The sequence below is a fragment of the Triturus cristatus genome, chromosome 4_1 (genome assembly GCF_964204655.1).
Source record: "Triturus cristatus chromosome 4_1, aTriCri1.1, whole genome shotgun sequence".
In the NCBI taxonomy this organism is placed as follows: domain Eukaryota; kingdom Metazoa; phylum Chordata; class Amphibia; order Caudata; family Salamandridae; genus Triturus; species Triturus cristatus.
In genome coordinates, this window is record NC_140585.1 from 20805683 (window position 1) to 20829665 (window position 23983).

The 23983-nt window shown below is 45.3% G+C and overlaps 1 long non-coding RNA gene across 1 annotated transcript in view; it reads right to left on the bottom strand.

The window, feature by feature from the left end:
• LOC146839341 (uncharacterized) overlaps positions 1 to 23782 on the bottom strand; it is a 60042-nt gene extending 36260 nt beyond the window's left edge. The window contains exon 1 of the long non-coding RNA XR_014981061.1: positions 23572 to 23782. This is a non-coding gene — a long non-coding RNA (uncharacterized LOC146839341). The remainder of the gene's footprint in view (positions 1 to 23571) is intronic.
• Positions 23783 to 23983: the final 201 nt, after the last annotated feature.

Below are 23983 nucleotides of genomic sequence, written 5' to 3' on the forward strand. Positions count from 1 at the left end.
GCTCGAGGTATCGCTGCTATGCCAGCTCATTTTCTGCGTGTTTGGGTACATGTTCCTTGGAAGCGATCAGAAGTTTTAGCCCTTAAGCAGACATTGCCTGACCCCCTTAAAAACCCTGCAGGGTATTATAAGGAGTTATCACAGACTGCAGAATCGTGTGTCATGAACCTAGCTGACATAGATATGTTATTCGGGAATGTCGTCCCGCAGCCTTTATGGGGGTTGATTCGTAATACAGATCATGCTGCAGAACTAGGTGGCACATGGGCTAATATCATTGCTACAGACACTAGACAAGTTGGTGGTGCGAAACCTGAGCCCTTAGTAGCAGAACTCCCTGGTAGAATTATTACCTACATGAAAACTTTAATGGCGGCGATGCGTGTGAATTGGGATAAATTATCCGCATGCAAACAACAGAAAGACGAAACAGTGTCTGATTTCTTCACCAGGTTTGAAGAAACATTTATCGACCACAGTGGTCAAGACATGAGTACGGAAGGTGGTCAACGATTATTTGTTGATAAATTTGTGCATAATTTGCTTCCTGAGTTGTGTAAGAAATTAAAAGATTCAGAGAGTTCTTGGGCTGTTTCCTCATCAGCGCAAATACTGGCTACTGCACAATATTACGAAAATAGGGATAAAGATGAGAAGGATAGAGCAGACAAGAAAACAAAAGAGTTAAAGACGAAGGTTCTTTTACAGCAGGCTTACCCGCCACGTGGAGACCAGAATAACTATAAGCAAGGTCAGAGTAACTATCAACAACCCCAACAGTTTCAGACTAACTCGAAAAGGTTCGGGTATTCCCAACCGCGTGTTCCTGTGGGCCCCAATCAGTGTTCGTATTGCAAAGAAGAAGGTCATTTTAAGTATAGTTGTCCTATATTGTTGCAGCGCACGAATAATGCTTATGGCGCGAGAGGTAGAGGTGGCCAGCAAGCTCCTAGAGGTAGAGGGCATGGGAATGTTCCCCAGAACGCGCGTCCTCTTCCGCCTCAAAATACGATGAACAGTTTTGATCAGCAGGCCAATGTAACTGGTAGCCAGCTCAGTACTATAATAATGACTATTATGCAGAAGATGGAAATGCGGAAGGTAATGATTACTAGGACAGCCGTAGACAAAGAGAGGGAGTTGTTTCAGTACCAGTCGATCAGAGTGGACTGTAAGTTAATTTGACTACAGCGGGTGTGTCAGAGCCCTTTCTGTTGGATACTGGTGCTGCAAAGAGTTCAACTATGCACTGAAAACTCCCTGGCGCGCCTTTGTGTGGCGAAATGAATGTTTCAGTAGGTTTTTCAGGCGCCCCGGTTAGGAACCCGATCTCTAGTCCTATCCCCCTTTCTGTTGGATCTTGTGAGCTGAAAGCACCCCTTATCCTAACGACAGGTTGTGGTGAAAACCTGTTAGGATTGGATTTGTTAAATGCGACATTATATTGTTCTCCCTTGGGAGTACAACTTACAATAGGTAGGGAAGTGATTTCTCCGATGCATTTGTCGAAGAATAAACTGCCAGCTGAATTGTCGTCTCTTCCGGATGTCCTTTGGGCTACTGGTCCTAATGATGTGGGTCTCTTGGAAATACCGCCATATGTGGTCACTTTGAAAGCCAATGTTAAATTGCCATGCATTCCCCAGTACAAGATCTCTAATGAAGGTGAGAAAGCATTGTTAGCAATCATCTATGATTTGATTGAAAAGGATGTAATTGAAGAGACAAGAGGCAACGTTTGCAATAGTCCTGTTTTGCCTGTTTTAAAACGTACTGACCCCTCTCAGCCACCTGTTTACAGGCTTGTGATCGATCTCAGAGAGGTCAATAAGATAGTTGTGCCACAGTTTCCAGTTGTCCCTGAAATAACTGCCTTGTTAACTATGATCCCAGCTTCCGCTGCTTGGTTCTCAGTGATCGATTTAAAGAATGCTTTCTTTAGCATCCCGATTGCAGAGGAAAGCAAGGATAATTTTGGTTTTAGTTTAGGAGGTCGCAGCTTCCGCTTTAAACGTGCTCCACAGGGCTACTGTGAAAGTCCATCAATATACAGTCAGGCTTTAAAAGCGCAGCTTGATGCAATTGTCTTACCTAGTGGTGCTACCCTTATTCAGTATGTTGACGATTTACTAATCGCCGCGGATACTGAGGAGATTTGTAAAGAAACTACATTGTCATTGTTGCGTCATCTGTCTATCTTTCATCACAAAGTGTCTCTCTCAAAACTGCAATATTGTCGACAAGAAGTGACCTACTTAGGTCATCTCTTATCGAAGGAGGGAAGGAAACTGACCCCAGAAAGGATTCAGGCCATTGCACAATTGAGCGTGCCAAGAACACAGAGAGAAGTGCGTGCTTTCTTGGGTATTACTTCATACTGTAGGCAGTGGATCCCGAGTTTTTCTTTGCTGGCAAAACCTTTGATAGCATTAACATGCAAAGATACACCGAATCCCGTCCCATGGTCGGAAGAGTGTCAGAAAAGTTTTTCGGAATTGCGGAAGGCATTATGTTCGGCTCCTGTGTTGGGTACCCCCGACTACAGTAAACCTTTTACATTGTATGTTCACGAGAAAGAAGGTTGTGCGTTGTCAGTGCTGACACAGTCTTTTGGAGACAAACAGCGTCCGTGCGCGTATTTTTCGTCAACTTCGGATCCAGTAGCTAAGGCATTGCCAAGTTGCTTGAGAGCCACAGCGGCAGCAGCTGTGTCTATTCGACAGTCTGCTGGGTTAGTAATGAATAACACGTTGATTGTAATAGTTCCGCATGCAGTGGACACATTGTTAAACAGCACCAAGACACAGCACTTAACTAGTGCACGATTGTCAGGGTACGAGTTGACACTGCTAGCGAGTCATGTGCACATAAAGAGGTGCAATACGTTGAATCCAGCTACATTATTACCGATTTCAACAGACACAGATGAGATTGAACAGCATGATTGTCTGTTCAGAACAGAAGAAGAAACAAAAGGGAGAGTGGATCTTAAAGATACTCCCCTGGTTGAGTGTGATGGTACCTTATGGGTGGATGGTTCGTACTTCAAGCTTCCGAAGGGTGATACGACTGCTGCATATGCTATCACGACTTTGCACACGATTGTTGAAACTGCACGTATACCACATAATTCGGCTCAAGCAGCTGAATTAATTGCACTTACAAGAGCATGCGTGTTGTCGAAAGGAATGAAAGTGAACATATATACTGACAGTCAGTATCCCTTTGGCGTGGCCCAGAGTTTTGGGCGCTTTTGGAAAGAACGTGGGTTCCTGACTTCGCATGGAACTAAAATTCAGAATGGTCAGTTGGTGAATGATCTCCTTGAATCACTGACCTTACCGTTACAAGTTGCGATTGTGAAATGCAGTGCACACAAGAAGGTTATTGATGATGTTGGTCGTGGTAATGCATTTGCTGACGAAATCGCGAAAGAGACAGCAAAAGATGTGACGAATCGAATGTATGTTGCAGGCCCTGCAAGATGGGTTGGTGATGTTGGAATGTGTGAAGACACGATAGAGAATGTGAAGTCCCTTCAAGCTGAAGCCACAGAGAAAGAATTGAGCATGTGGAAAGAAAGTAAGGGTAAATTGGATGAAAATGGTTGTTGGGTTGATTTGTCAGAACACCGGCGATGGTTGTTACCTGATGCATATGTGCTTCCAGTGGTGACGATGGCACATGGTATGGCGCACATCAGTGTGAAAGGGATTTGTAAGTTGTTAGCTCCAGTATGGCAGAATGCTGGAATTCCCAAGTGTGCAGAGAATGTGGTCAAAAATTGCATAGTATGTTTGAAATACAATCCTGGTAGGGGAACCCCAACTCCAGCTGGTCATTTTGCGCCTCCAACGTATCCGTTCGAGGTTTTGCAGCTAGATTTCATCCACATGGAAAGGTGCAACAATTTGAAATATGTACTTGTTGTTGTTTGCGCTTTTTCAAGGTGGATAGAAGCATATCCCCTAAAAGACAATACTGCGTTATCCACAGCTAAAGCCCTTGTCAAAGAATTCTTCCCTAGGTTTGGAATGCCGAGAATGGTCTGGAGTGATAATGGGAGTGAATTTGTGGGTCGAGTGATGAAGAATGTATGTGAGGGACTAGGTATTAAGCAAAAGTTTCACGCTGCAAATCACCCCCAATCAGCTGGACTAGTAGAGTGCTATAATGGCACATTGAAGCTCAAATTAGCCAAGATCCAAGCGAGTTCTGGTCTTAAATGGCCTGACGTGCTGCCCTTAGCACTCCTATCAACAAGAATGACTGTGCACTCACGAGTGGGACTTAGTCCGTATGAGATTGTGTTTGGCCGTCCGGCCAATATATGGGGTGTGCCAAGACCGACAGAAATCAGCAAAATTGAACATCCAGTACTGCTTGATTATCTGTATGAATTGACGGCTAAATTGCGTGTCTTACACCAACAGGTCCACGATACTCTGCCTCAGGCCTCTGAAGCTCCAGGACATCCTATCAATCCTGGATCGTGGGTGCTGGTCAAAAATTTCAAAAGAACGAAAAATGATGAGCCCCGTTGGACCGGCCCCCATCTCGTCCTTCTCTCGACAAGATCAGCTGTTCGAGTGAAAGGGAAAAAGAACTGGATTCACGGCGTACATTGTAAGAAGGTCCCTTTGCCTCTACCGTACGACCGGTGGGTCCAGGAGGGTATCGCTGATTCTGAGACTGACACTGTGCCTCGTTTCGTGCCATTTAGCGATGCACGCGTGAAAGGAGCAAGCTCTGAGCAGGAAAGCGATGACATTTTGCAAGAGGCTGTGCCACCGTCAATTCGATTGGACACTACAAAGCCTGAACTCTTGTTTCAAGACCAGACAGTACCTGGGAGAAATCGCTACAATTTGAGGCCAAGGACTATGGACAAATAAAATTATTTTTCTTTCCTTTGCTATTTTTAATAATTTTTGGGAAGTACAGCTCTCTCTTTCATCTGAGAAACTTGCTTATTTTTTGCTTTTTCGAACCGCCATCCGGGTTCAGCTGCAGGGTCGCGGTTGCCCAAGTCTTTGGAGTGCAACTGAAGACGTTAGGTCGACAGTTCTGGTCGGTCTAGGGAGTTGCCCTGGACTGACAGAAGCATTTCCTCAGCATAGAACATCCTACCACCGCGAGCAGCACTTAGAGAGGATGGAGTTTTTTGAGAATGAGAGACCTGCTAAACCAATGAACTGCAAAGACAGAATATGTACAGTAATGACAAGAAAACGATTTTTGATGTTATGTATTTCCATGTTACTGAGTGTGATGACGATTTTCATAGGATATGTTTTATTCTCTTTCCAAGTATCATTTGCACCCACTATGCAGCCCATACCTCCTCCTACTGTTTCCTCACACTCTTTCCACCCTCTGCCTGAACACGAACAAGCTAGACGTTCTGAGTTCGTAACCAATTCATTCATTCAACTCCTGCACCAGCACCAACTAGTTATGAATACAACAAATTGCTGGGTGTGTGGTTTTATGCCACATACCATTAATAAGCATATCCCATAAATAGTGCTGCCGTTTAGCTATAATGGGTCATCATGGGCATTCCAGACTATGTTTCTTTTTGCTCTTGAGACCTACTCCCCGCGACCACCGCGTTCCACTAGACCTAGCACGAACAATATGGCCTTGATGAAAGGAGTTGCTGATATGAGCAGAGATATCGATGCATATTCATCTATTCCCAAGGATGAGTTGCGAGCTTATGTAGGTTGGAACGCGACGGGGTATAGCATTAGTCTGGGCGAAAAACAGCGTAAAAGTTCATCTACGATTTGGGTCGTACCACACATAGGACGTTTTTGTTTACAAGGCGATGGTCAGAATCCAAGAGCTCAACTAGGGAAGAGTGACTGTACTGAAACGTACATTTTTCCATCACAGTTTTCACCTGCGTTTTTGGCTGCCAAGGGTACATACTTTGTGTGTAATGACCGAGCATATACATGGTTGCCCCCTGATTTTTCGGGCACATGTTATGTTGCAAATTTGCTACCGCCAACATTTACTGCCGCCTCTGATTATCACAAGACCAGAGTTGTGCGAGGCGTCGCTAGTCAGGAGCATACTGCCGGTCAGGAAGCGGGAGACTTCTTCATGGGTTTTCTGCCGTTTTGGGGACCAATGGTCAATAGTAGGAACCTGAGACAACTGACTCGTGTAGCTGAATCCACTGTTAATGTAACGGCCGGTGCCCTTGGTAACCTGACAGCTGAGCTCCAAGCGGATCGCCTCATGACGTTGCAGAACCGTATGGTTCTAGATGTCATACTTGCAGACCGTGGTGGGGTATGTAAGGTTATCCAATCAAGCTGCTGTATTTTCATACCAGATAACGCTCCGACAGTCTATCAGGCCATCTCCAAACTGCATAAGATTTCCGAATCCATTCACGTGGATAAAGGAGATTGGTCGATGATGGGGTGGTTCTGGGGACTGATATCAGCTTGGGGATGGAAGATTCTAATAGTCACTGGGACGATCGTAGCCATTCTTTTTCTGTTCTGTCTATGTATACAGTGTGCTCCTGTAATGTGTAGCCTCTGTGTTACATCATGTGTAAGGAGACCTGTATCAAGGGACGAGCTAAGCAATAGGATGATGCTACAGCAACATCTCCATGACTTTATGAATATAGACCTGGACTCAGATTAGTATAGTTATTGCCTATGTAAGGGCAAAAGGAGGGTCTGTGGTACTGTAAATTTCGGAACCATGTTGGAGGCATGGCCCTACCATGCCGATTTTGGTATCAGCGAACCACAAATGACTAATGCGATATGTATGAGTGTTTTCGTCATGTTTCACCGATGAATTCACTGTGTATACGATACTACATATCGAACCCTCTGTCTCCATTTTAGAACGGTAACCATTCTGTGGTTGCCCTGACATAGGCTGCGCTTTTAGGCCATGCCTAGGCCTAAAGGACACGCACTTCTTCTGTGCCTTCTTTGTGACCTGTGCAACCTGACTCCACTGCCCGAGGTCAGTCCTGTTAGGCCGGTTCCTTTTACTGCGGCCAAATGGGATTAGCATCAGGGCTTGACACACCATAAAGTCATTCTTCCCACACGAACCCTGACTAATCTCTTTCACACCTGACTCTGTTTCCTACTTTATGGCTTGCTTTACGAGGAGGAGGTGCCCGTTTTTATTGGGGTCTGCTGATATCTGATGAGGGTTCTGAGCCTCGCTGGGTAAATAATTGTGGGCTGACCGAGCTGAAATGTGGGATTATCATCATGACTTTGCTGTTTCTTTGAACCTGGCACCGCTGGGTTGGTTCCGAAAAACCCAGTACTTCAGTTGGCGCCCAACGTCGGGTGATTTCAGTGGTACTGGTCCAAGCCAGAGGTTCGTGAGAAGCTTTGTGTGAAAATTCTGGAGGAAGGCCGCCACTTCATCGACCCCTGCATGTCGACGTGGTCCAAAAGTCTTTACTGCGAGGTTCTAAACGTCCCGACGGCTACAAAGGACTGCTGCCCTGACTATCTCCCTGTTTTGGACCCTTGATGATTTGGTAGAGCGAAACGATTAAACAAGTCTTCTGGTGACGTCATCGATACCTCAGTTAAGTATAAGTGGAGCGTCTCTCAGTCCTTAGTTTAGTTCTTAGTTTGGTATCCCTTTGGGATCACTTTGATTTGGAACTTGCAAGTGCCAAAGCCGAAGGACTCGTGTATTCACGAGACTATCGTATTCGATAATCCTTTGAAGTTTGAAACTAGACTAGTGAGCGACAATGCCTGGTTCTAGTATATTTGGAAATTGGTTTTGTTTGGGTTGTAATAGGGACTCCCGATTAGAGGATTCGTGTCTGGTTCCTCCAATTGGATCTCCAACTTATGAGCTTTATGTGAAACATGGTGTGGGCCCCATTACGTATAATGAAGTATGGATCCGATACACCAGGAAGGATGGTGTTTTAAAATGGCCCCAAAATGGTAGTTTCGACACAGAAATCCTAGATAACTTAGAAGTTAAATTATTTAAAAAGAAAGCCCGACCGGCGATGTTTGATTCTTTCCGCCTATGGCGAAAGGAAGCCAAACAGAAAGAAATCAAATTGGCAAAGAAAAATAAAAGGGAGAAAGGTATGTCGATAATGCAAGCAGCTTTGCAGTTTAAAGATAACGAAGACGAACAAATGAATGAGCAGTTGCGCAGGCAACGTGAACTAGTGATTGATAAATGCTACCCAGTTTTGCCGCCCTTTCAGCAAGATGCGTCAAAAGAAAAGGAGAAAGATCCCCTAATGTCACATTTGCTGAGTTCGCCACCCCCGTATGCGCAGAGTGCTACAGCGCCTCCGCAACCTTTAAATGTACAGCCTCCAGTTAATTTGCCTCAAGCTTTCCCGCAGCCGCCAGCTCCTCCTCAGCCGGCTCCTATGCCTACGGCGCAGCCCTCTCACGGGCCGCCGATTTCGCTGCCTATCTCTTCCGCGCTTCCTGCGACTTTACCTAGTACATCAGCTGCCTCCCTCGGCGCTCTTCCTGATACGGCCCCTGTACCTGTATCTGCACCCGTTTTTCTTCCCTCTGTCTTTCCCCCTGTTCTTGCCTCAACTTCTCCTTCTACACGACAACGAATAGCTAGTGCGGTCACTAGTTTTATATCACCTCTCTTTGGGTCATCTAGTACGACCCCTGGTTCACAACGTAAGCAGTTGCGTAGTCAGTTGCCTGGTTCTGGAGAGAAAGAAGTATTAGACCGCAAGGCAAGTAGATGGATTGTTTATCCTTCAAGATATGATGTAGAGTCTGTTGTAAATGTTTTTCATCAATGGGAAGCACCAAAACAGAGATACGTCTTTGAGAAAATGTGTGAATTCCTCTGTGAGGAATTGGAAGATCATGGTTTAGATTTAAGCCCGCAGGAGTTGTGTCATGTACGGTTTGAATTTGGAAAAGGTACGATTGTGGGTCCCGATGTTGAGAAAGCAGTTGCAACATTATTGTCTTTTAGGATCGAGGGTCCTTCTCAGTCACTGTTTGAACATGACTCCACTGATAGGAAGGTTAAACAATACCCTATGAGAGAAGTCCCTCCAGTATGGAAGGACGCTGTTGCAGCTGATGCCGCTCGAGGTATCGCTGCTATGCCAGCTCATTTTCTGCGTGTTTGGGTACATGTTCCTTGGAAGCGATCAGAAGTTTTAGCCCTTAAGCAGACATTGCCTTTCCCCCTTAAAAACCCTGCAGGGTATTATAAGGAGTTATCACAGACTGCAGAATCGTGTGTCATGAACCTAGCTGACATAGATATGTTATTCGGGAATGTCGTCCCGCAGCCTTTATGGGGGTTGATTCGTAATACAGATCATGCTGCAGAACTAGGTGGCACATGGGCTAATATCATTGCTACAGACACTAGACAAGTTGGTGGTACGAAACCTGAGCCCTTAGTAGCAGAACTCCCTGGTAGAATTATTACCTACATGAAAACTTTAATGGCGGCGATGCGTGTGAATTGGGATAAATTATCCGCATGCAAACAACAGAAAGACGAAACAGTGTCTGATTTCTTCACCAGGTTTGAAGAAACATTTATCGACCACAGTGGTCAAGACATGAGTACGGAAGGTGGTCAACGATTATTTGTTGATAAATTTGTGCATAATTTGCTTCCTGAGTTGTGTAAGAAATTAAAAGATTCAGAGAGTTCTTGGGCTGTTTCCTCATCAGCGCAAATACTGGCTACTGCACAATATTACGAAAATAGGGATAAAGATGAGAAGGATAGAGCAGACAAGAAAACAAAAGAGTTAAAGACGAAGGTTCTTTTACAGCAGGCTTACCCGCCACGTGGAGACCAGAATAACTATAAGCAAGGTCAGAGTAACTATCAACAACCCCAACAGTTTCAGACTAACTCGAAAAGGTTCGGGTATTCCCAACCGCGTGTTCCTGTGGGCCCCAATCAGTGTTCGTATTGCAAAGAAGAAGGTCATTTTAAGTATAGTTGTCCTATATTGTTGCAGCGCACGAATAATGCTTATGGCGCGAGAGGTAGAGGTGGCCAGCAAGCTCCTAGAGGTAGAGGGCATGGGAATGTTCCCCAGAACGCGCGTCCTCTTCCGCCTCAAAATACGATGAACAGTTTTGATCAGCAGGCCAATGTAACTGGTAGCCAGCTCAGTACTATAATAATGACTATTATGCAGAAGATGGAAATGCGGAAGGTAATGATTACTAGGACAGCCGTAGACAAAGAGAGGGAGTTGTTTCAGTACCAGTCGATCAGAGTGGACTGTAAGTTAATTTGACTACAGCGGGTGTGTCAGAGCCCTTTCTGTTGGATACTGGTGCTGCAAAGAGTTCAACTATGCACTGAAAACTCCCTGGCGCGCCTTTGTGTGGCGAAATGAATGTTTCAGTAGGTTTTTCAGGCGCCCCGGTTAGGAACCCGATCTCTAGTCCTATCCCCCTTTCTGTTGGATCTTGTGAGCTGAAAGCACCCCTTATCCTAACGACAGGTTGTGGTGAAAACCTGTTAGGATTGGATTTGTTAAATGCGACATTATATTGTTCTCCCTTGGGAGTACAACTTACAATAGGTAGGGAAGTGATTTCTCCAATGCATTTGTCGAAGAATAAACTGCCAGCTGAATTGTCGTCTCTTCCGGATGTCCTTTGGGCTACTGGTCCTAATGATGTGGGTCTCTTGGAAATACCGCCATATGTGGTCACTTTGAAAGCCAATGTTAAATTGCCACGCATTCCCCAGTACAAGATCTCTAATGAAGGTGAGAAAGCATTGTTAGCAATCATCTATGATTTGATTGAAAAGGATGTAATTGAAGAGACAAGAGGCAACGTTTGCAATAGTTCTGTTTTGCCTGTTTTAAAACGTACTGACCCCTCTCAGCCACCTGTTTACAGGCTTGTGATCGATCTCAGAGAGGTCAATAAGATAGTTGTGCCACAGTTTCCAGTTGTCCCTGAAATAACTGCCTTGTTAACTATGATCCCAGCTTCCGCTGCTTGGTTCTCAGTGATCGATTTAAAGAATGCTTTCTTTAGCATCCCGATTGCAGAGGAAAGCAAGGATATTTTTGGATTTAGTTTAGGAGGTCGCAGCTTCCGCTTTAAACGTGCTCCACAGGGCTACTGTGAAAGTCCATCAATATACAGTCAGGCTTTAAAAGCGCAGCTTGATGCAATTGTCTTACCTAGTGGTGCTACCCTTATTCAGTATGTTGACAATTTACTAATCACTGCGGATACTGAGGAGATTTGTAAAGAAACTACATTGTCATTGTTGTGTCATCTGTCTATCTTTCATCACAAAGTGTCTCTCTCAAAACTGCAATATTGTCGACAAGAAGTGACCTACTTAGGTCATCTCTTATCGAAGGAGGGAAGGAAACTGACCCCAGAAAGGATTCAGGCCATTGCACAATTGAGCGTGCCAAGAACACAGAGAGAAGTGCGTGCTTTCTTGGGTATTACTTCATACTGTAGGCAGTGGATCCCGAGTTTTTCTTTGCTGGCAAAACCTTTGATAGCATTAACATGGAAAGATACACCGAATCCCGTCCCATGGTCGGAAGAGTGTCAGAAAAGTTTTTCGGAATTGCGGAAGGCATTATGTTCGGCTCCTGTGTTGGGTACCCCCGACTACAGTAAACCTTTTACATTGTATGTTCACGAGAAAGAAGGTTGTGCGTTGTCAGTGCTGACACAGTCTTTTGGAGACAAACAGCGTCCGTGCGCGTATTTTTCGTCAACTTCGGATCCAGTAGCTAAGGCATTGCCAAGTTGCTTGAGAGCCACAGCGGCAGCAGCTGTGTCTATTCGACAGTCTGCTGGGTTAGTAATGAATAACACGTTGATTGTAATAGTTCCGCATGCAGTGGACACATTGTTAAACAGCACCAAGACACAGCACTTAACTAGTGCACGATTGTCAGGGTACGAGTTGACACTGCTAGCGAGTCATGTGCACATAAAGAGGTGCAATACGTTGAATCCAGCTACATTATTACCGATTTCAACAGACACAGATGAGATTGAACAGCATGATTGTCTGTTCAGAACAGAAGAAGAAACAAAAGGGAGAGTGGATCTTAAAGATACTCCCCTGGTTGAGTGTGATGGTACCTTATGGGTGGATGGTTCGTGCTTCAAGCTTCCGAATGGTGATACGACTGCTGCATATGCTATCACGACTTTGCACACGATTGTTGAAACTGCACGTATACCACATAATTCGGCTCAAGCAGCTGAATTAATTGCACTTACAAGAGCATGCGTGTTGTCGAAAGGAATGAAAGTGAACATATATACTGACAGTCAGTATGCCTTTGGCGTGGCCCACAGTTTTGGGCGCTTTTGGAAAGAACGTGGGTTCCTGACTTCGCATGGAACTAAAATTCAGAATGGTCAGTTGGTGAATGATCTCCTTGAATCACTGACCTTACCGTTACAAGTTGCGATTGTGAAATGCAGTGCACACAAGAAGGTTATTGATGATGTTGGTCGTGGTAATGCATTTGCTGACGAAATCGCGAAAGAGACAGCAAAAGATGTGACGAATCGAATGTATGTTGCAGGCCCTGCAAGATGGGTTGGTGATGTTGGAATGTGTGAAGACACGATAGAGAATGTGAAGTCCCTTCAAGCTGAAGCCACAGAGAAAGAATTGAGCATGTGGAAAGAAAGTAAGGGTAAATTGGATGAAAATGGTTGTTGGGTTGATTTGTCAGAACACCGGCGATGGTTGTTACCTGATGCATATGTGCTTCCAGTGGTGACGATGGCACATGGTATGGCGCATATCAGTGTGAAAGGGATTTGTAAGTTGTTAGCTCCAGTATGGCAGAATGCTGGAATTCCCAAGTGTGCAGAGAATGTGGTCAAAAATTGCATGGTATGTTTGAAATACAATCCTGGTAGGGGAACCCCAACTCCAGCTGGTTATTTTGCGCCTCCAACGTATCCGTTCGAGGTTTTGCAGCTAGATTTCATCCACATGGAAAGGTGCAACAATTTGAAATATGTACTTGTTGTTGTTTGCGCTTTTTCAAGGTGGATAGAAGCATATCCCCTAAAAGACAATACTGCGTTATCCACAGCTAAAGCCCTTGTCAAAGAATTCTTCCCTAGGTTTGGAATGCCGAGAATGGTCTGGAGTGATAATGGGAGTGAATTTGTGGGTCGAGCGATGAAGAATGTATGTGAGGGACTAGGTATTAAGCAAAAGTTTCACGCTGCAAATCACCCCCAATCAGCTGGACTAGTAGAGTGCTATAATGGCACATTGAAGCTCAAATTAGCCAAGATCCAAGCGAGTTCTGGTCTTAAATGGGCTGACGTGCTGCCCTTAGCACTCCTATCAATAAGAATGACTGTGCACTCACGAGTGGGACTTAGTCCGTATGAGATTGTGTTTGGCCGTCTGGCCAATATATGGGGTGTGCTAAGACCGACAAAAATAAGCGAAATTGAACATCCAGTACTGCTTGATTATCTGTATGAATTGACGGCTAAATTGCGTGTCTTACACCAACAGGTCCACGATACTCAGGCCTCTGAAGCTCCAGGACATCCTATCAATCCTGGATCGTGGGTGCTGGTCAAAAATTTCAAAAGAACGAAAAATGATGAGCCCCATTGGACCGGCCCCCATCTCGTCCTTCTCTCGACAAGATCAGCTGTTCGAGTGAAAGGGAAAAAGAACTGTATTCACGGCGTACATTTTAAGAAGGTCCCTTTGCCTCTACCGTACGACCGGTGGGTCCAGGAGGGTATCGCTGATTCTGAGACTGACACTGTGCCTCGTTTCGTGCCATTTAGCGATGCACGCGTGAAAGGAGCAAGCTCTGAGCAGGAAAGCGATGACATTTTGCAAGAGGCTGTGCCACCGTCAATTCGATTGGACACTACACAGCCTGAACTCTTGTTTCAAGACCAGACAGTACCTGGGAGAAATCGCTACAATTTGAGGCCAAGGACTATGGACAAATAAAATTATTTTCCTTTCCTTTGCTATTTTTAATAATTTTTGGGAAGTGCAGCTCTCTCTTTCATCTGAGAAACTTGCTTATTTTTTGCTTTTTCGAACCGCCATCCGGGTTCAACTGCAGGGTCGCGGTTGCCCAAGTCTTTGGAGTGCAACTGAAGACGTTAGGTCGACAGTTCTGGTCGGTCTAGGGAGTTGCCCTGGACTGACAGAAGCATTTCCTCAGCATAGAACACCCTACCACCGCGAGCAGCACTTAGAGAGGATGGAGTTTTTTGAGAATGAGAGACCTGCTAAACTAATGAACTGCAAAGACAGAATATGTACAGTAATGACAAGAAAACGATTTTTGATGTTATGTATTTCCATGTTACTGAGTGTGATGACGATTTTCATAGGATATGTTTTATTCTCTTTCCAAGTAACATTTGCACCCACTATGCAGCCCATACCTCCTCCTACTGTTTCCTCACACTCTTTCCACCCTCTGCCTGAACACGAACAAGCTAGACGTTCTGAGTTCGTAAACAATTCATTCATTCAACTCCTGCACCAGCACCAACTAGTTATGAATACAACAAATTGCTGGGTGTGTGGTTTGATGCCACATACCATTAATAAGGGTATCCCATAAATAGTGCTGCCGTTTAGCTATAATGGGTCATCATGGGCATTCCAGACTATGTTTCTTTTTGCGCTTGAGACCTACTCCCCGCGACCACTGCGTTCCACTAGACCTAGCCCGAACAATAAGGCCTTGATGAAAGGAGTTGCTGATATGAGCAGAGATATCGATGCATATTCATCTATTCCCAAGGATGAGTTGCGAGCTTATGTAGGTTGGAACGCGACGGGGTATAGCATTAGTCTGGCCGAGAAACAGCGTAGAAGTTCATCTCCGATTTGGGTCGTACCACACATAGGACGTTTTTGTTTACAAGGCGATGGTCAGAATCCAAGAGCTCAACTAGGGAAGAGTGACTGTACTGAAACGTACATTTTTCCATCACAGTTTTCCCCTGCGTTTTTGGCTGCCAAGGGTACATACTTTGTGTGTAATGACCGATCATATACATGGTTGCCCCCTGATTTTTCGGGCACATGTTATGTTGCAAATTTGCTACCGCCAACATTTATTGCCGCCTCTGATTATCACAAGACCAGAGTTGTGCGAGGCGTCGCTAGTCCAGTAAGATACTGCCGGTCAGGAAGCGGGAGACTTCTTCATGGGTTTTCTGCCGTTTTGGGGACCAATGGTCAATAGTAGGAACCTGAGACAACTGACTCGTGTAGTTGAATCCACTGTTAATGTAAGTTAACGGCCAGTGCCCTTGGTAACCTGACAGCTGAGCTCCAAGCGGATCGCCTCATGACGTTGCAGAACCGTATGGTTCTAGATGTCATACTTGCAGACCGTGGTGGGGTATGTAAGGTTATCCAATCAAGCTGCTGTATTTTCATACCAGATAACGCTCCGACAGTCTATCAGGCCATCTCCAAACTGCATAAGATTTCCGAATCCATTCACGTGGATAAAGGAGATTGGTCGATGATGGGCTGGTTCTGGGGACTGATATCAGCTTGGGGATGGAAGATTCTAATAGTCACTGGGACGATCGTAGCCATTCTTTTTCTGTTCTGTCTATGTATACAGTGTGCTCCTGTAATGTGTAGCCTCTGTGTTACATCATGTGTAAGGAGACCTGTATCAAGGGACGAGCTAAGCAATAGGATGATGCTACAGCAACATCTCCATGACTTTATGAATATAGACCTGTACTCAGATTAGTATAGTTATTGCCTATGTAAGGGCAAAAGGAGGGTCTGTGGTACTGTAAAGTTCAGAACCATGTTGGAGGCATGGCCCTACCATGCCGATTTTGGTATCAGCGAACCGCAAAGGACTAATGCGATATGTATGAGTGTTTTCGTCATGTTTCACCGATGAATTCACTGTGTATACGATACTACATATCGAACCCTCTGTCTCCATTTTAGAACGGTAACCATTCTGTGGTTGCCCTCACATAGGCTGCGCTTTTAGGCCATGCCTAGGCCTAAAGGACACGCACTTCTTCTGTGCCTTCTTTGTGACCTGTGCAACCTGACTCCACTGCCCGAGGTCAGTCCTGTTCGGCCGGTTCCTTTTACTGCGGCCAAATGGGATTAGCATCAGGGCTTGACACACCATAAAGTCGTTCTTCCCACACGAACCCTGACTAATCTCTTTCACACCTGACTCTGTTTCCTACTTTATGGCTTGCTTTACGAGGAGGAGGTGCCCGTTTTTATTGGGGTCTGCTGATATCTGATGAGGGTTCTAAGCCTCGCTGGGTAAATAATTGTGGGCTGACCGAGTTGAAATGTGGGATTATCATCATGACTTTGCTGTTTCTTTGAAGCGAAAATATGTGAATGACCACTTGTAAAACAGGGGCGGCGTTGCCCAGAGCGTAATATTTTGTATATAAGAAAATACTGTTTTTTGGTTGGGAGCAGTCTCCTGAGAACATACACCGTGCTGTACTTCTCGGATACCTGTGATTGGTCTGCAGCCAATAAATACGATCTTTGACTTCACCTAGAAGACTCTGTGTTTCTGTAGTCTGAAACAGGAAGAACTCGAAGTCTTCGGGTGTGTCCCCTGGCACCGCTGGGTTGGTTCTGAAAAACCCAGTACTTCAAAAACCTAAGTAAATGACCCCAGAACCTCCCGATGCCTAAAAAAAAATATGAACTTCAACTTGTGTAATGAATGTTATTTCATGCAAAGCGCTACAAAACCCTTGGGTCGCACTATATAAAACTTAAATCACCAACCTGTTAATTGGTCCCACGGAGACACTCTCCTGTGTGTGGTAATGATGGTGTATGTGCACATGGAGGGATATATAGGGTGGAGGAACAAGCTGCTGGTAGTTCTCCTGCTGTGAGCTGCCAGGGAGGACACTCTACACAGATGCACTGCTCCTCGGGTACCCTGCTCTGGGGTCACCTCGCTTCCTTTCCATAGGATGTGAGACTCTTGGATCAGATCTCAGTGGTGAGGTAAGACATCCCCACATCATTACTAAAGGGCTCAGTTTGAACATCTGTTTGTGATGGTGACACTCTGATGCTACTGTCAGGTCACTGCAGGCAGCTGCTTTACTGCGCCCCCTCAAATGGACTCAAGATACTGTCAGAGTGGAAATGTCAACTGGCCCTGTAGCTAGTGGAAAGGGGGTGCACAAATGGCGAGATTAATAATTTATCTGGCACTTCAAAGATTTCTTACTCCACATCTGGCAGGGACACCTTCCTGCACATAAACAATCATGCATGGCATTTTGCTGTTTCTATGTGTGCTGTACAATGCAGCACAAATAGAAACAGCAAACACAACAAACATTTCTCATCATTGCGTCATGTTAAGATCAGACTTTTTTTGGTCCTAATTTTGGTGCTGCCTCCTATTTGCACCACCCTTGTAAATATGGAGCAGCGTCAAAATCAATGGGTTTTTGTGGTGGAACGCCCACCGATCACCCTTTGCTCACCCGTTTCACGCTAAGTATAGTGTGAAGGGTGTCTTATTTACAATGCGGCATTAAGCCACGTTAAGTAAATTAGGCGAAGGGCTCATCGCCATAAAAAGTGACATTCCTGTGGCGATAGCTGCTCGTTAATATGCCCCTTAGTTCTTGAAATTTGTAAAGCGCTGCCTAGACCTATACACCCTTCTTCTCACGTCTGCTCCTATTCACGGAAAGAGACATTACAATCGAAACTGTCAACAAAGCAAGAAAAGAGTCTCAAGTTGTGAAATCATGGTGGTCTATGCAGAGGGCCTTTGTTGAGAAACACCAGTAAACTGCGGTTTAATATTGCAAAATATTTGAGTGAGAAGGGCCATATGAAAAAAAAGATGTCATTGGATGAAAACCACTGGCAGACACGCATGGAGCAATTGTGTGCAGACAGAGGAAACTAGGGGGAATATTTACAAGGCGGCGATAGAAAATTATCGCTGCTTTTGCGGCCATTTTCGGCTGAAAAGCGGCGATAATTTTATCGCCTAATTAGCAAGGTCACGCTAACGCATGAAACCTTGCATTAGCGCACCTATTCTTAACGCCCAGCTTTGCATCTCTAGTGAGATGCAAAGTGGGCGTTCCTGACCTGATCTGACAGGAGAAATGTCGCTAAGTGACATTTCTCCTATCATCAAGCCCCACGCTATTAAGCATAGCGGCAGGAAAAGTAGCGATACCCCTGTTATCACTGCTTTCCTTACGCCTGCTTCAGGACTGGCTTAGCCATGATATCCTATGGAAGGTGGATATCATGGCTAAGTTTGTGAGTCCCTATCAGCAAGCTAACGCCACATTGCGTGAGATTATCGCTGGGTTTCCAGCGATAATCTCACTTTAGGCAGTTAGCGCGAGGATTTTTATCACTTTTGACATAAGCGTTGCTAATAGCACGCTATCGCAGCGATAAAAATCCACGCTAGCCGGCGATAATTATCCTCACGCTTAGAGCGCTGAGCGATAATTATCGCCGGCCCTTGCTGATATGCCCCTTAATCCTTTGCTGGGACTGAAGTCCTCTCCACCTACAGCTTGGGGAGGCCTGTCAGCATGAACGTGAGTTCACCCCATGCCAGAGGTAGCAGAAGTGACTTCACATGCCTTTCCTCCTTCGCTTTCACTCACCCGCGCGTGCTTGCACACACACACACTCTCACTGTCCCATAGCCACACTCTCCCCTGCAAGCGTACATGCAACATATCTTTAAAAGCATATTTTGCTGACCTCAGCTGCCAGGGAGGGTCATAGTCCAGGTCATTGTCATCCGTTCTTCATTACACTAATAGTTAATGATAAAGATACCGGCCTGTTGCCTTTTGGTTCCATCTGAAGAATCTTTGCCAAAGACGCTTTCGAAGGGTGACCTCAAGGCGCCTCCTCCGATGGAGCAGAGCAGTTTAGGGAGGGGCGATCCACGACAGATAATGCTCTAGCCCTACTAATGATTGATGGATACTGTGTAAGGGTGAAACAGTCGAAACGTATGTATCTTTCATCGATTTTAGCAATGCCTTTGACAAAGTTGCCCGTCCCTTATTTAGGCAACAATGATCACCTTGGGTCTTCCAAACTCTCATTGGCGTGTCCTCTGCTAACCGGCTGGATGGGAATACACCTCCATTACTGCAGTTTTAAAGAGCCCTGGCTCCTGCCTCCCCGGGTTCGGTCCATTATCTGGCTGATTTTCCTGAACTGATCAATACGCTCGATGCAAAGCCTTGGTTACAAACCCCTGTGACTCATGCATGCTGAGGACGTCACCCTGACGTCTCTCAGGCCTGTGGCTCTCCAAAGACAGCGAGACCTCCTAGCAGCTCATTCAACCAACCCACAACCTGAGCGTCTGGTCTGAAATTGTGATACAAATGCTTGTATGAGGGGTCTGAAGGAGAAACCCTACAGGTGTGTAACTAGCTAGAGGTGCCTACTTCAAATACCCTTTCAAAGTCCAGTCATGTCAGGGGGCGACTTTCTAAAGCCTCCGCGATTGGTCCGAAGATTTGTCTTTATTCTTGTGGGGGCTACAGACACGTCATCGCTGTTGAAAGTCCAAGCCTCAAACATTCAGCCAGTAGTAGCTGCCGTGAAAACCGATGACAGCTTTGTGTTTAAACTTTGGAAATACTTTTGAGTTGTGGGGCAGGATCAACGGTAGGAAATCAGTCAGCAACTCCTTTTACATACCTAGGGGCAGATTACGAGCCCCTTGCGTCACTTTTGCACCGTTGTTGCGCCACCATCTAGGGAGATGCGTCATGTTGTGAAGCCCTGCGCCACATTAAACCTGTGTCAGGTTTAATGTATGCAGGGTGGGCGTTCCGATGCAGGAAGCCCTGTAAAAGTGACGCATTGAAATCTACAAGATTTCACTCAGTCACTTTTACGCCCATGCTGCGTCAAAACCCTGCGCCTGCTTGAAGCAGGCGTAAGGAGTGACGCAGCATGTTAGGCATAGGGCGCCCCTGACCATTGCTGGAGTTGCGTCGTGCTTGCGACACGACTCCAGCAATGCGTTGATTTTCTATCAACAGATGCGTCAGAATTTCTGACGCATCTGTCAATTCTTGCGCCATAGTGCGCCATATTGTAAGTGCGGTGCATCCATGGTGACGCAAGGGTTTTGCATGTTGGCGCAGGGCAAGTGACGCATCTCTACAGATGCGTCACTTTCTTGTAAATTCTCCCCTTAATTCTTTATAGTTCAATCCCCCCTATGTATCTCATCTTATGATTGGGAACATTGAGAGTTCTACATCACTATTTATATTGTACATCATTTTTCTTGCTTCTGCATTCTCCACTTGTCTTATACCTGATTTTTTCTCTTACCTTTCTTCCTTCTATTCTATGTAGTTTTTCATTTTAATAGCATATTAATATTTGTATTATCAATCGACTTTGTGAGTCCATAATGATATAGAAATCATGTGCTGTTCTTCGGCCCAGGTTTGGAAAGCATGAAATATATTGATACAATATGGAAATAACTCACATGTGTAAAATGGGAGGGGGTGTCGTTATTAATGTTGAATCTGCACTTTGAAACATTGCACTTTTTTTTATGAAACAGCGCCATCTGCTGCATGGAGAAATCCCGGGTATTTCTACTGTGAAAGTTTTACCATCCTCCAGATGTTATTGAAGAAATTAGACAAGCACTAAGATCATTATAAATCACCTTTTTTATTGGATTTGTGCCATGCATTGTTTTCATTATCTGGAGCAAACTTCAAGGTAGGCTTTAGGAGATCAATAGATTAGGACACAGGATGATGTCAGATTTGGGAACCGCTGCAGACGTTTTGGCAGACTGATCTGCTAAAGCTTTATCACTGGACACTATGGGGCATCCGTAGAAGCCCCTATCGCCATGGGAACGTCACTTTTATCAATGTTGTGGTGGTGATAGAGGCTTTGCCTTATGTACAAGGCAGCGTAAAGCAACTTAACGTTGCTTAACACTCCCTTGTACAAAAGGCCCCCTTTCACGCTATGGTTAACGTAAAACGGGTGGGCAGTGGGTCTTGCGGTGGGTATTCCACCACAACACCCAGTGATTTTGACGCTGCCCCCAATGTACAAGTGCATATAGGAGGCAGCGCCGAATTTAAGACCAGGGAAAACCTGGTCTTAAGTTGGCAAAACGAGGAGAAATGCTTTATTTCTCCTCGGTTTTCCTTTTTCCATGTGTGCTGCCTTGTGCAGGACACATGAAAAAAGCCAAATGCCATGGTTTGTTTATGTACAAGAAGGTATCCCTGCCTGTACATAAACAAACCTTTAAAAAATGCCATTTTGTGACTTTTATGTGTGCTGCATTAATTGACAAATGGCATTTCAGGGACCCCTTCCTACACATAAACAATTCTCCGCTGCACGTAGACACCCTTGTGCTATGGTGCAAAGGTGCCTGTGTTAGTGCTACACAGCTAAGTGTATCCCCATCACAGGGAGGAAACGCAAGGCTGCACCATATCGTTGTACATATGGCGCAGTCGTGCGTTTCAGAAGTGGTGGAGAGAGGCGTTAGACCATGACGGCGAAAGCCTCACTCTGCCACTTCCTTGTACATATCCCCCTGAGAGGGATGGCATTCAGTGCATTTGACAAAAGCACCTTTGATGATGGCATCAAGCAGACGTTGTACATCAGACGTATTCTCACTAGGGCCACCTGCAGAAGTAAGGAACCCTTGCTGCAACCAGAGGCACCGGAAGTCATGGGCCACGCCACGTTACTTAGAATCAGTGATAAAGGGTAACATTTGTCAGTGCAGCCAAAATACTGACGTGAGTTGGGACTATTAGTTTTGCTACTTCACCAGAGTAGACATGAAGTAAACATTGACTTTCAGTCATTTGTATGCACAGTACAAACAGTAGAGCCATCTATCAGGATTCCCTCCTCATATCTTATGCCCCAACCATCAAGATAAGGTGCAAGATCACAATGTAGTAATGGTTCATCAGCGCGGCCAATCAAGAGGCTTTGACATGTGAGACGTTTTCAGAAGACAATCACGTGGTTCCCCACCAGGGGCTGTGAAAAAAGGAGAAGCGTGGATGAATGTAGGCGTCATATCCGTGTTATGTGATTAAACAGAGATCAACAATATGCCATACCTCGACAACTTTGACTGGAAAAAGTGCCATCATCACTTATTAGACCATTGGAAGAACACCAGCAGACTGTATGAACTGGCATAGACCCCTGCTCTCAACACTCCAATGTCCCAATGTCCCCTGCCGGTCAAAACAATATGAACTGGGCATGAGAAAGCAAAAGACAGAGGCCAGGGAGAACCTGGGGCTGATTTCCGAAAGCCTGCATCCAATGTTCTTGCTGCGAATGACCAGTAGTTGAACTCCCCAAAGGTAACTGGATGGTGTGTTTAGCTACTTGCCAGTGTATCGAGGTGATTGGGACAGACACACACATGTGTTAAGACGAGAACTCTCACCCACCCTAAGGTGACATGCTTCACCATTGGGCTCCCTCTTACACACTCGGACTGCAAGGTACCCAGTGTGGGCTACAACTCACCGTAGGAGAGGAGCGTGCAGTGTTTATGTCATCCAATGTAGGGCAGAGGGAGGGGCAGAGTGCAAAAAAATGAAATGTGAGTTAAAACTATCTCCTGGTTGACAGGGTTAATCCTTTATTTGTGTCCCCAGTGGATAGATTAAAATGAGCTCAGTAAAAAAAATAGGGGTATGGATGTTCCCTATTGAGATATGGTCAGCATGTTATGTTTTAATGCTTATACTTTATTGGATTTCTCCCTTACCCTCTCTCCCTTTCCTTCCTTCTTCCCTTCCTCCCTTCCACTTTTCCCTCCTACGTACCCTTTGCTCTAGGGCAGGCTTCTCCAACAAGTAACTCTCCAGCTACCTGTAAGTAGCTCTCCTGTGTACAGCCCAGCTTTCTAAGTTAGAATCTTATGCTTGGTTGAATTAATCATTGAATAATACAATTTAAACTGTGTATTTTGAACGAAAATGTGAGTATTTTCAGAATTTATAAGCTGATGTTTGGAGAAAAATGGTTCAATTTTCAAAATGTATTTAAATCTGATATTTAAGTGATAAGTGATGAGATGATGGCAGACTGATTGCTGACATCATTACCTTGATGCCTGGGGCTGTGCAGCTGTGTTATGTATTACTCATGAAAAGGCATTTCAAATTGACAAAGCCTTTTTACATTGCTGCTTGCAACCCTCCTGATGCACAGATGTGATCACTGCAGGTAACACAGTGGCCACTAACTTAATCTTGTCTTATGTTGTCCCAATTACAACCCTAATACTAATAGCTTAAGATGATTTTCATTGAACAAAAGTAGCGCTCATTACTGAAAAGATTTGAGATCCCTGGTCTAGGGGCTCATGTCCAGAATGTTCGTGGCTAAGCGTTTGGGGTGATCACAGTTAGGAACGTACATTGGGGATTATTACGTACGTACGAGGCTTGGCGTACAGACGTGAAACAAAGACGCTCCTGCTTTCCTCACCTTGAGTCTCTCGCATTCCTCATCTGGATTACAACACTTATCTGTGGCGATAAGGGACGGGAGGACACAGCCCGGTGTGTGGTGCTGTGGTGAAGTTAGCTGTGCTGGACCTTGTGTGCTGTCTCTATAAAGCTGTCCATATTCATCGGTGTTGCCTGCGGCCAGAGGTCCTACGCAGTGAGCACTTGGCATGGGGCATTGCCCTGCTGTGGCTGGTGGTGGGAAGGCCTTAGAAGGAGTGCCTCACGAGCTACCCACCTCATAGGAGGGGCCGCGAAAACTCCTCTTCATGTAAGGAGCAAGACACCCTGTGTTCCAAGCCTCGCTTCAGTTTTGGGGGCCATTTTAATTCTGCACTGTAAATCTTTTAGCACATACGTTCTAACAATGGCGGCAGCCATTTTATAATGTC